The sequence below is a fragment of the Mus caroli genome, chromosome 18, assembly GCF_900094665.2.
Source record: "Mus caroli chromosome 18, CAROLI_EIJ_v1.1, whole genome shotgun sequence".
NCBI classification, from domain to species: Eukaryota; Metazoa; Chordata; class Mammalia; order Rodentia; family Muridae; genus Mus; species Mus caroli.
The window spans coordinates 84,949,228-84,961,454 of NC_034587.1; the positions used below are offsets into that span (position 1 = coordinate 84,949,228).

The 12,227-nt window shown below is 37.4% G+C and overlaps 1 protein-coding gene across 1 annotated transcript in view; it reads right to left on the reverse strand.

The window, feature by feature from the left end:
* The window catches only part of Socs6 (suppressor of cytokine signaling 6), a gene marked incomplete at its 3' end in the record, with an annotated part of 21,615 nt that overhangs the window by 5,487 nt on the left and 3,901 nt on the right, over positions 1 to 12,227 (reverse strand). Inside the window, exon 2 of the mRNA XM_021150334.2 lies at positions 9,166 to 9,290. The remainder of the gene's footprint in view (positions 1 to 9,165; positions 9,291 to 12,227) is intronic.

Consider the following 12,227-nt stretch of genomic DNA (forward strand, 5'->3'; position numbering starts at 1 on the left):
TCTCTCTCTCTCTCTCTCTCTCTCTCTCTCTCTCTCTCTCTCTCTCTCTCTCTGTGTGTTTATATCTAAGCCAGTACACAATACATAAGTACCAATAGTTACACCTCAAAAGTACAGGAAAATAGTCCAAAGCCCACTTTCCTTATTTAGGACTTTCTGTAACAATTGAGCAGGTTTAACTTTAGCACTGAACAACTACTTCATGTCATCTCACTTGCCAAAGTTGAACAGTGTAATACTAGGCAGTGCTCTGCTAAAGGTATTCCTCTCAAACCCTCCCCAGCCATGTCAAAGTCTACCTAGTTTTAAATATTACAATGCAGATGGACTTTTCATGTCTGACCTTACTCTATATACCCCACAATGACTTCAGCCTTTGCTTTCCAGTCAACTACAATTCAATCTATTGTGGTGGGTCTGTTTCCTGTGGCTACCAGAAACTTATACCTCACCCAGCCAAATCCCTGACATCTAACACCCTGGCACCTGAATTCATCCAAAACTGGGGTTTCTATCATTCATAGGATTTCCACAAGTTTTCTTAATTTATATTCACTTCTTTGCCTCTACAGTTCTCTTATTATTCCAAGATATCTTTGTCAATTCATTGACAAAACACTGTGTTTTCCAGAAAAGTTGAAAATTTAGCTACAAGCAGTGGTTAGAATGCTCTCCAGGCCTTCAGGTTCCAGCTGGGAAGTAAGATGTCAGCAATCGTGTACAATAGAGAACTTAGGATGTTGCACATTCAGTGGCTCAGGCCAGGAGGGGAGCTGGTTCCAAACACCCATTCTCACTTGCTGCTGCAGAGCTGATGGCTGCAGCTATGGAGGTCATAATGCACCAAAAAGTACATTTCCCTTCCTGCCCCCTCACAAGAATTCTACTTTTAAGAGGCTACCTTTATTTCCACCTTACAGAAAAACAAAGTAAGCTTAATAATGTCTCCAAAGAAGTCCAAAAGGAATCCTCTGAGTAACATGGAAGCACTGGAAGCTTGGTGTGTGACTTAGAGCTACCACTTATTGTTGACATGAGGCAGGACAATTTCACAGCAAGATCAAGAGCAGAGGTAAGTCGTTCAGTCTGAGTCACTCCACAGGACCATTTATTTCCTAATGCTCTGGCTGCCCATGGAATGTTTTCCTCATCCAGAAATACAGGCAAAACAGTATATGCATAGATGTAAATGTAACATGATGTGATGAGGAGGCTTGCAACTCCTTTCCCTCCCAAAGTAACTGAAGCTGAGCTTATCTGTTAAACAGCACTGAAACACATGCTCACAAACACTACTGACATCTGGAGAAGGCAATCTGTGCAGGAGATGGCAAGACTGAGAGCAAGAAAGGAAGGACTTGTCAAAAAGGAAGGCGGAGATATAAAAGAAACTAGTTTTTTAACAGAACAAAGGAGGCCAGAAGGGAGTAGGATGACACATTCAAATGCTGAAGGACATTCAGCTACCAAGAATTCTATAGTCAAAGCAATGTAGGGTAATCAGGAAAAAATTAGCATGATACATAAGCATTTCTGTGTTGAAAAGAGGTTGGGCTGCTAGCAGCTCTGTAGCAGAGAACTACAAAACATACCAGAAGGAAAGTGCTTCAAAGATGTCACTTGGAAAAGATTGGAAATGAAATGATAAATGTAAAGATTAATTTACATATTATCATTTCTCTCATCCCTCTGCTTTAAAGGACACAGGAAAGTATAAATCAATGTATTCATCATTGAAAGGCAACATACAACATACATAGATGCAATTTAAGTAAAACAGGAAAAAGGGATCAGAAAGACAAAGGGAAAATGCCAAATTTATATTTTGCCAGATTAACATTATTTTGAAGTATACTGTGATAAGTTAAGGGTCTATCACAAAGTTCTATGAGAATCTGAAGTTAACATTTAAAAGATGCATTTAACACAGGAGGTCTATAACACAGGAAGAAACATAAAATGAAGTAAATTTAAAAGCCAGTGAAATGGCAAACATAAATGTGACATATCAATAAATATCTTAATTGTGAATGGACTAACCCTTTCAGGCATCACAGCCCATGATGTGCCCTGTAGGCAAAACTCATCACTCCTTTTTGTATGTTCATCAAGGAAAAATAGCTATGGTGTTACTAACTGGAAAAAAAATCAAAAGAACAATCTTTTTAAGACACAAGAAAATTATATGAAATTCCAATTTTTGTGCCTGTAAATTAGTTGTATCAGGCCAAACAAAAAACAAAACAAGCACGCCTTTAATCCCAGCACTCGGGAGGCAGAGGCAGGCGGATTTCTGAGTTCAAGGCCAGCCTGGTCTACAAAGTGAGTTCCAGGACAGCCAGGGCTATATAGAGAAACCCTGTCTCGAAAAAACCAAAAAAAAAAAAAAAAAAAAAAAAAAAAAAAAAAAAAAAAAAAAAAAAAAAAAAACCAAAAAAACAAATCACACTTGTGTATTACAGATTGTGGCGCCTCCTCAGAGCAAGGAGTTCAGAGGCTCTATAGCATGCAAAATTTAACATAGTTACTATCTGATATTTTACAGAAAAAGTTGGCACATGCCTAACTTAGTAAAAGGACTGTCAGAATGAATTTTTTAAAAAAGAAACAGTTATTGCTGTGTCCTGGGTACTTTCTTGTCAACTTAACACAAATTAGGGTCATCTGGGAAGAGGAACCGCAGGCAAATCTATCAGGACATTGTCTTCTTTTTTGGAAGAGGGGATGTTTTTGGAGATAAAGTCTCTTCGTGTAGGCACTGGCTGTCCTGGAATTCACTTTGTACACTAGGCAGATTGATCTGCCTCTGCCTCCCAGAGTGCTGGGATTAAAAGCAGGCATCGTCACAGATAGCATACTTTCTTGATTGATGTTGCAGGTCCAAACTATTCTGTGTGTAGAGCCAACTTCGAGTAAGTAGTACTGATTTATATAGAAAGTATGCAGAGCCAGCCAGTAAGTAACCTTCCTACATTGTTTCTGCTTCAGTTACTGCCTTCATTTTCCTGTCTTGAGTTCCTATCTTGGCTTCTCTCAATGGGTTGTAAACCAGGATATGTAAGCCAAATAAACCCTTTCTTCTCCAAGCTGCTTTTGGCCATAATGTTTCATAATGCATATCACTTAAAGAACAGGATACAAAAGAATACACCAAGAAAGTAGCCAAGAGACCTAAAATAGCTTAAATAATATCAGACAAAATAGGCTTTAAGGAGCCTTGCAGGGCAGTGGTGGTGCATGCCTTTAATCTCAGCACTTGGGAGGCAGAGGCAGGCAGATCTCTGAGTTCTAGGCCAGCCTAGACTACAGAGTGAATTCCAGGACAGCCAGGGCTACACAGAGAAACACTGTCTCAAAAAAGCAAAAGAACAAAAACAAAACAAAATAGGCTTTAAGATAGTAAATACCAGTAGGGACAAAGAACAGACATTTTAAAATGAAAAGAAAGTTAATACATCATGAAGATATAGTAACAATAAATGCATACACACTTGACATTAACCCCCCCCAAATATATAAACAAAGGTGTAAAAGAAATGACAATTTAATAATAATACATAAAATATTCAATAAGGCAGGCTCCTAGTATATTGATAGACACAGTTTCCTGAGTTTCCCTGAGTTCAATCAATCCCCAGTGTGAAGGGGGAGGGGAGAAGAGAGGGAGAGAAGGAAGGAGAGGGAGAGTGAAAGAGGGAGGATGAAAGAGAGGGAAGAAAGAGACGGAAGAAAAGCAGAAAGAAATGGAGAAAGGGTATGAGTTTAGAATGTTGAAGATCCCTACACTAAAAACCTGAAACACAAAACTCAGCGTTTTAACAATTCCACACCTAACCTGGTGTGATGGGTTATAATCAAAAGCAAGGGTTGAAGGAAATAAAAACTCACTTATATGCTAAGGGAACACAAAACAGAAGAGCTGTGTATTCAGACACAGCTTCTTTCCTAGGACATCTTATTATATGCAATCAAATATTCAAACTTGGAAAAGAACCCAAAATCAGAAACACATTTTTGTCTCAAGTACTGTGGGCAACAGACACTTAGCCTGGGACTTTAACACTAATCACACCTTTGAGTGTTGTTTTTAAGTTTCCATTCTTACAACAGACAAAAGCAAGACTCAGCAGTGCTTAAACGACTGACATTATACAGGATATGTATGTTCTTTAATCACAATGAAGCTAAATTATATACATACAACAGAAATAAATCTGGAAAACCACTGAATATAAGAAAATTAAACAAAATACTTCTAAATAATCTATGGGCTGGCTAAAGACTAGAAACCATAAGCTTAAAACATATTCCAAACAGAATAAAAAAAATAAAAGAAAGTGATGCAGTTTATAAATAGGCATTGTAGCAATCATGTAAGCCTAGCACTTGAATTTGAAACTAGTGTGGACTGTATACAGGAAACCCTTGAGAATATAGAACTTAAATCAAGCCAACTCTAAGAAAATAGTAAATGTAATATAGAACTAAACCCAGAGAATATGAACACACACACACTCACACACACACACACTCTGAGTGAATGACAGAGTAGAAACCAATAAGATAAATAGCAGGAAATCTCTAACCAATTCTTTTAGATGATAGAGAAGAAATAATACCTAAGCCAAACACAAGAGACCTAGAGGTGGGTATCCCGAGGTTCCAAAAACTCTTAACCTGGTATTAGCAAACAAACTTGACAACATGCAGAAATCACTATGATCGGGTTCTAGTGCTGCTTTTGTACATATTTGTGTGTGGGGTGTAGTACTGTTGGGACTGTGTGCACATTTGTAGAAGTCAAAGGATAACGTGCAGGAGTGTTCTCTCTTCCACTTTGTGGATTCTGGGTATAAAATTTGGTTATCATCTCTGGTGTGAGCACTGTCATCAACTGACATATCTCATGCCCACAAACAAGTTGCTTTAATAACAATGATCAATTGATATAAAGAGGGATCACTCAGGATCATCTAAATAGCTCTATTCCATTATAAAAAAGAACTATGACACATTATAGATGTCTAGAAATCTCTCCATGTCCAGCCCCACAAATTGCCTTGTCTCCCACTTTCTTTCTTTTTTTTTTTTCCATTTTTTTAATTAGGTATTTAGCTCATTTACATTCCCAATGCTATACCAAAAGTCCCCCATACCCACCCACCCCCACTTTCTTTCAGTACATTTTCCCTTGCTACATAATGCTTGTATCTGTTTCTGACTCTGTCCCTTTTGTGCTTTTATTATTTGAGCCTTATACTTTTTTCAAGAAATTACATTCACAATGAAATACAGTTTTGCCTATATTTTCTATAAAGTTTTGCCATTTATACTGAAGTTCTTGGTTAGCCTAGTACTGATTTATATGAGGTAGGGATTAATATTTTCACTTGGATAACTAATTGACTCAATATTCAAAGAAATTATTATCTCTTATATAAGGATCAAAGCAAGAAACCAGTAAGAGTATTTTCTAATTCAAGTCAGCCAAAAATTTTCTGATCACAATAACCACTGCTCTTAATACAGGTATGCAAATTAATTTGGCAATAGTCAAGTTTTAAAAATCATCAACAATCTCTCCTGGCAACACTATTTTTATACATTTTAAGAAATAACAATACTTCTTGAATTATGATTAAAAATAACTGAGTCTTAAAAATCAAACACATCCTAATTTCCAACAGCGTGAGACAGTGAAACAAATGCTGGTACTGCTACATGTGGACTGTGGAGAGCCACTGAAATCTGTGTTTACACAGTTATAAATAACATGGGGGCACCCATAGCGTTCATTTGTTAAGTGCAAAACACAGGAAATAAAATTGTACGTAAAGTGTGGTCTCAACTATGTAGAAAGAATAGGGAGGAAAGTGGACAGAGAAGGAGGCTGTTGTTGGAGAGCAAAATTTTTTAGACATGTTAATTAACACTTGGAGTTTAAACAAAAATTCTGTGAGGTTATTTGTTCTTCCTAAAGTTTATTTTATTTGGGAATGGCCATGTAAATGCACCAGTTTCAAGAAAAGCAGAAGGCTTCTTCTGGGAGTCAGTTATTTCACCAACTAACAAAAAATTTCACAAACAAAACATAGTCATTAGATGAGACTGTTATTTTGCTTTAGTAAAACCTAGATAACTTCTTCCTTTGTATGTTATAGAATCTGACATAAAGTTTTATACTGATATGCACCATGGTCTACTGGTCTTACATATTCAAAATTTAAATGACAACTATGACAAATCTACTTTGAATAGCACACCTCCCTCTCTACTTGGTTTACAATCCACAGCTAACCAATGCAGTCACCATTTGCAGACACTGCATTCAGATCCCTCTCTCTACCCTCACACCCAGGCACTGATTATGTCTTTGCCTAGGCCACAGCTGCACCCCACAGCTGACCATGGCTGGAAAAGGTCACTCAGATGGTTCTCATTTAGTTCTCAAGGCAGTATGTGAGGTCAATCAACACTATCTAGAAATCAACTTTTTATTTTTGGTTCATTCTCTCTTGTTGCTGACCATTCCACCCTCATTTTTCCTCACATCTAAATACTCCATCTTCTATCTCAGCTGATGCCTCAGCCTCTAATTTCAGAGAAAATAAATCATCAAAAGAAAACTTTGTAGCTAGGAATAAAGCTCTGCTGTGGAGAGCCTTCCCAGCAAGTACAAGGTCCTAGGTTCAAAACCCAGCATCTAATATGAAGGCAAAGAAGTGTGCACTCTACTATCTTGTCAATCCAATTAATATTGTCTGTTCCACATCACTCCTTGGCTCCTTTCTAAAGATACCATGACACTGTCTTTGCACACTCCATCTCCTAACAACTCCCCCTCTGTTGGTTCATTCCTCTCAATAAATACCCCACTTTCTCCATAGCCATGGCTCCATCTCAGCTCCCCTTGTAGCAGCAATCCCTAGAAACCTTTGTAAATTTAGCAGCTACAATCCTGCTTTCTACTCTGTTTGCCAGTTGTCTTTCACCACCACAGCAAGCAGCCTGGGGCCACCTGCTCAGTTTTTATCTAAGATGCTACTAAAACTCCTTTTCTCAACAAAACTTCATGTCTTTGCTACAAGGTCATCTCACTTTTAGACCCCCTTGCTGGTTTCCCTCCAGCCCCTTCTTGGAGTGATCAACATTCAGGCATGTTCCCCTCTTCTTTCTCTATGCAAACACTTCACCCTTCAATACTTACTCTTATGGTGATAATAGCACCTAAACAGCATCCATTTCCACATCCTATCTCACCATTTATAGGCCAATTCTATTCAACTCTCCTCTTGTCTTCTATATAACTGAAACGCAGCAAGTTTACACTAAACTGCATGTTTTCCAACTCACTTCTGCATAGAAGAGGTACTGGTGAGCAGGGCATGCTAAGGGGGCACAGGAGCTGCAAATCACAGCCAACATTACATCCCATACAGCCTTTCTACTCACCTTTTCCTGGTATGTAATCCTTACAATAAACCAGTCAAATAAGTATTTTACTGTGTTCTACAGATTATCTAACCAGAAGAGGTCATTATGGGAAACTCTGACTTATAGTGAGTCAGCAAGATGGCATCTGTATGAGGAAGTCTGTGGACTGAGCTTCTACCTGAGGTCTGAGCTACTCTGGACAGTGTTACAATGGAAGACACCAGTTTTCATGCTGAGAACTGGTGTACTGAAAGTACATGGCAAGGAATATATCATTCCTTCACCCTGCATCTGGGCCAGGTCATCTATAAAATAACAATCAGACATTTCAACAAACTGTTTCCTTAATAATAAACCAGTGGCACAAGGGCAACACTAATAAAGGAAATCATGTGCATGATACCCAGGTTACTATCAAAATCCTTAAAGTTCCCACACATCCACTTTATTTACTAAGGCACAATTATACTTGACTATTTGAAAAGATCTATTGTCATATTTAGTGATAAGTTATATAATATTATAAACCCTGTCTGTGCTGTAAATGTATAATTGTTTTAATATAATTCACTGATACACTGTCATAACTGACAGTTGAAAATTAAAATTAACAGTTATAATGTCAACAGAATGGTTTTAGACAAAATATTACACATTCTTCAAAATGTTCATCACTTGCACTGCCTATGAAATAAGTGTCACCTTTCTGGTTAAGTTATCAACTATGTTAAAATTCTTTATGAATTTTAGACAAACTGAACAATCACATAGACCCAAAGATCTACATTTTTACTCTGGGTAGAAGTAATATAGCAGAATGATGCTACCACATGATTTCTCTAAGAACTTGCTCATATGTAGAATTCTCTTCAATGCACTGAACTATAATAGTAACAACAATACAAATGACTAAAAAGTAACAAAGTTCCTTTGACTGTTCTCAGATTCTATAGATCTTAACACAGAAGTTCCAATCCAAAAAGAAATTTATTATTCAAATGCTTTTGCATAAAGAACACATAAGCTTTTTATCTCTGCCATAAGTTATGAGCTTTATGGTAAAAAACAATTGCATTTTCTAAATTACACTTGAATTACAAATAAAATTTTACTCCATCATCTACGAATGATTGGGATGCATAAAACGGTCAGTCCTGTTGATCCAAAGTTGCAGGATCTCTATGACATAGGGCAATAACAGGATATCAGGGGGAAGTCCCAGTAAGGATCCAATATTGATGTTGTCACAGAAACCAGAGATCTCAAACCAGACCAATTACTAATTACAATGAACATTTGCAAGTGAAGATGTATATAAGAATGGAGAGCTACAGAGGATAGTAGACTTACACAGTGAGTTTCAGCCTTAGCAACATAGCAAAATTGTCTTAAAAAACAAACAGCAACAAAAATCCATCATCAACAAGAAAGAGCATACATGTTAACCTGTCTTAGCTAGGGTTTCTATTGCTTTAAGATACCATGACTAAAAGCAATTTGGAAAGGAAAGGGGTTACCTGGCTTACACATTCTGATTACAGTCTATCACAGAGCCGGGTCAGGGACTCAGGCAGGAACCTGGAAACAGGAACTGGAGAAGTCATGAAAGAATACTGCTTACCAGGCTTGCTTCCTGAGGCTTGTTCAGCCTGCTTTCTTCTATCAACCAGAATCACCTGCTCAGAAGTGTCACTGTTCCCACATCAATCATTAATCAAGAAAATAACTTACCTACAGGCAAATCTTATGGAGGCATTTTCTCAATTTAGAGTTCTTCTTTCCAAATAACTGTAGCTTGTGTCCAGTTGACAAAAATCTGACCAGCATACTACCATTCCCCCATATGAAATGAAAACCTGAAAGCAATAGAAAAGTATGACAACTGGGAACAATGTTAAAAGGCTTAGACTACCCTTAGATGCAGCACCCAGTGGTGTAGCTTAGTGACAGTACACCTGTCTATACATGCCAAGTCCTGCGTTCCAGATCCAGCAATGAAAAACTAATGACAATTCAAGCCTTCTAAAACAGAAGACAAGAAGAAACGTCCCTGAGAAATGAACACAACTTTGAAATAAGTTCAGGGAGTACAGGAAGGCAAGAAAACCAAAGTTCATTGTTAAAGATTTAAATACAACAACACCCCAACCCCGCCCAAGACTGACACGAAAAACTGAGAAAATAAAAATAATTAATAAACAAATCAATCCAGGACAACCAATCCAGGACTTCCTGTAGCAGAGGAAAAAAAAAAAAAAAAAAAACCCTTCAGAGAAGTAAAAACAAAAAAATGAGGGGGAAGAAATTACAAACGAAGGTTTAAAGTCTTCCTAGAATTGAAGAGCATTAAGTTTAAAAATCAATGAAACAATACATTTTAAGAATAAAACAATAATAATGATTCAAGTCATTACAAAGCTTTAGTATTATAAACAGATATTACAAAAACTACAAAAAAATTCTAGAAAGACACAACTGCTGTAAACTAGTGGTAGCTGGCCCAAGTTCTTAACAGTGAAGGCCATATGATGATGGGCAATGCCTTCAAACCCCCAACTCTGTCACCCCAAAAAGTTCAATGGCTCTCCTTGAGTCTTCCACACTCTCTGGCATTGTTGCAAAACGATATGCTGGATTCTGGACCTGCCATCCTCTCCACTTCCACTTTGAGGTAGGACAGCAATTACAGAAGAGCAGACTAAGGAAGTCACAAAGACCCATCCCTCCAAAAACCAGGAAAGGGAAAGCCAATTTTCATCCTTTATAACACAGTTGAGATTTTAGGGTTAATCCATCAATACCAAATAACCTATTTCTCCTGAGTAAATAGTACCTAAAATTCTATACACAACCAGATGTAAACCAAATATTCAGAGCAACATTTTCTGATACAAAAGCCCCAAACAGAGAGGTCTACTTCCTCACTTCTAAGGAAGTTTCTTCAAGTGTGGGTTTCAGCAACTCAAGAAGAAAAAAGAATTCCCCTTGGGAAGAAAATTCTAGACTTACAGGCTCTTTCCATCTCTGCTTCTTTATCTCTCCTAACCAAACCCAGACAACTGTTCATGAAGACAGACATACAAACGCCCAAATCCCAGGGTTAAACTGAACCACTAGCATCAATGGCAATAAGAGCTGCGTGTACAAGACTCCATGCTGAAACCCTCTGGAGAAGTGTCATGTAACTAAGCTAACTGCATACACACTCTAGTCTGAATTTATTCATTTATCTACTCATTCATTCATCTGTAGAATGATGAAGTCTCACTATTGAACTCTTTCAAGTCTGAAATTACAACAATTTTATAGATGTATAAAAGCACAAAAATACAAATATTTCCTTCTTGTTTATATACTCTGACAGTCTAATATTTGGTAACAACATTCCCTAAACATGTTTGTTCCATTAAAAGAGACACCAACATACAAGTGATTCATTGAAGGAGGTAATATTTCAATTAAGAACAAAGTTTGCTGGGCATGGTGGCATATGATTTTAATCTGAGCACTAGGGAAGCAGAGGCAGGTGGATCTCTGAGTTTGAGGCCAGCATGACCTATAGGACAAGTTACACAAAGAAACCCTAGCTGGAAAAAAAAAAAACAAAAAACAAAAAACAAAGCTAAACTTTTAGAATAATACGTTACAAATATCAAAATTTGCACAAGGGAAGTAATACACAACAAAATAGTACACCCACTAGTGAGAACTCATCTCAACCTAAGTGTGCTAAACCTGTTACTTTAATCACTTGGTACACTGCTGACACCATGGTCAAACAAGGTCTATTAGCAACCAACAAGCTCTCTGAGACACTTAGCAAACCAAACTTATCTGTGTAACTATAAAGATCAAACTAATTGATTTTTGGTAAAAATCTTTCTCTAATAGGGGCCTCACATACTTCTGCATTTGTAAAGAGATAGTTTCAACACAAGTTCATACATTAAATGTAATCTCATGCTGTCATTAAACTTCTATATAGAAATACACAAATCTCCTAGTTTGCTTCAGGGTGGCACTGACACCCTTGGGGTCTACTGATAATATTACAGCTTGCCACTGAGGTCTTCAGTGACATCTCATAACCCATCATCTCTTTCTTTTCTTCTCTAATGCCCAAGAGTTGGCTGAGGGAAATGGGATAATCTTTACAACTGTCTTCAGAACATTTTCAATAATTTTAAGACAATACTTTAGTGTGGTGTCTGTACAGAGGAGTAAGACAGCTTCACACCACACATCAAGAAATTGCAAAGGACTCACACCAATTAAAAGGTACTGAGCCCACAGCCAAGCTCCACTGGCATCTATGCTATGACCTGTGAACCCCCCTACACACACACACACACACACACACACACACACACACACACACACACATGCTTGCATACTACCTATGCTCAGCTGCTTTCCCTGGCCATGCCCATGTCCCTTGATTCTGTGTCTTACACCCTTTTCCCATATTGGACATTTTTAATAAGAATATCTGCATCATAGAGAGATACTGCTAGTTTCTCAGCATATTATTTTTCACCAGCCAGAAAACATTTTAAACTAATTATTATTATTACCATCACTTGCTATATTCTAAACACTAACCCAGTACATGCGCTCTCTCAATTTCTCATCTCAGCTCTCAGAAAATAATACTTTACAGATAAAACAAGTAAGATTTAAAAAAAAAAAAAGTATTACACAAAAATAAGTGGTAAAAATTCTATCTACATTTGTATCCCTGTGAGAGACTGCTGCAATCAGTCTTCTAACTGTCTGACACGTCTAATTCCAAA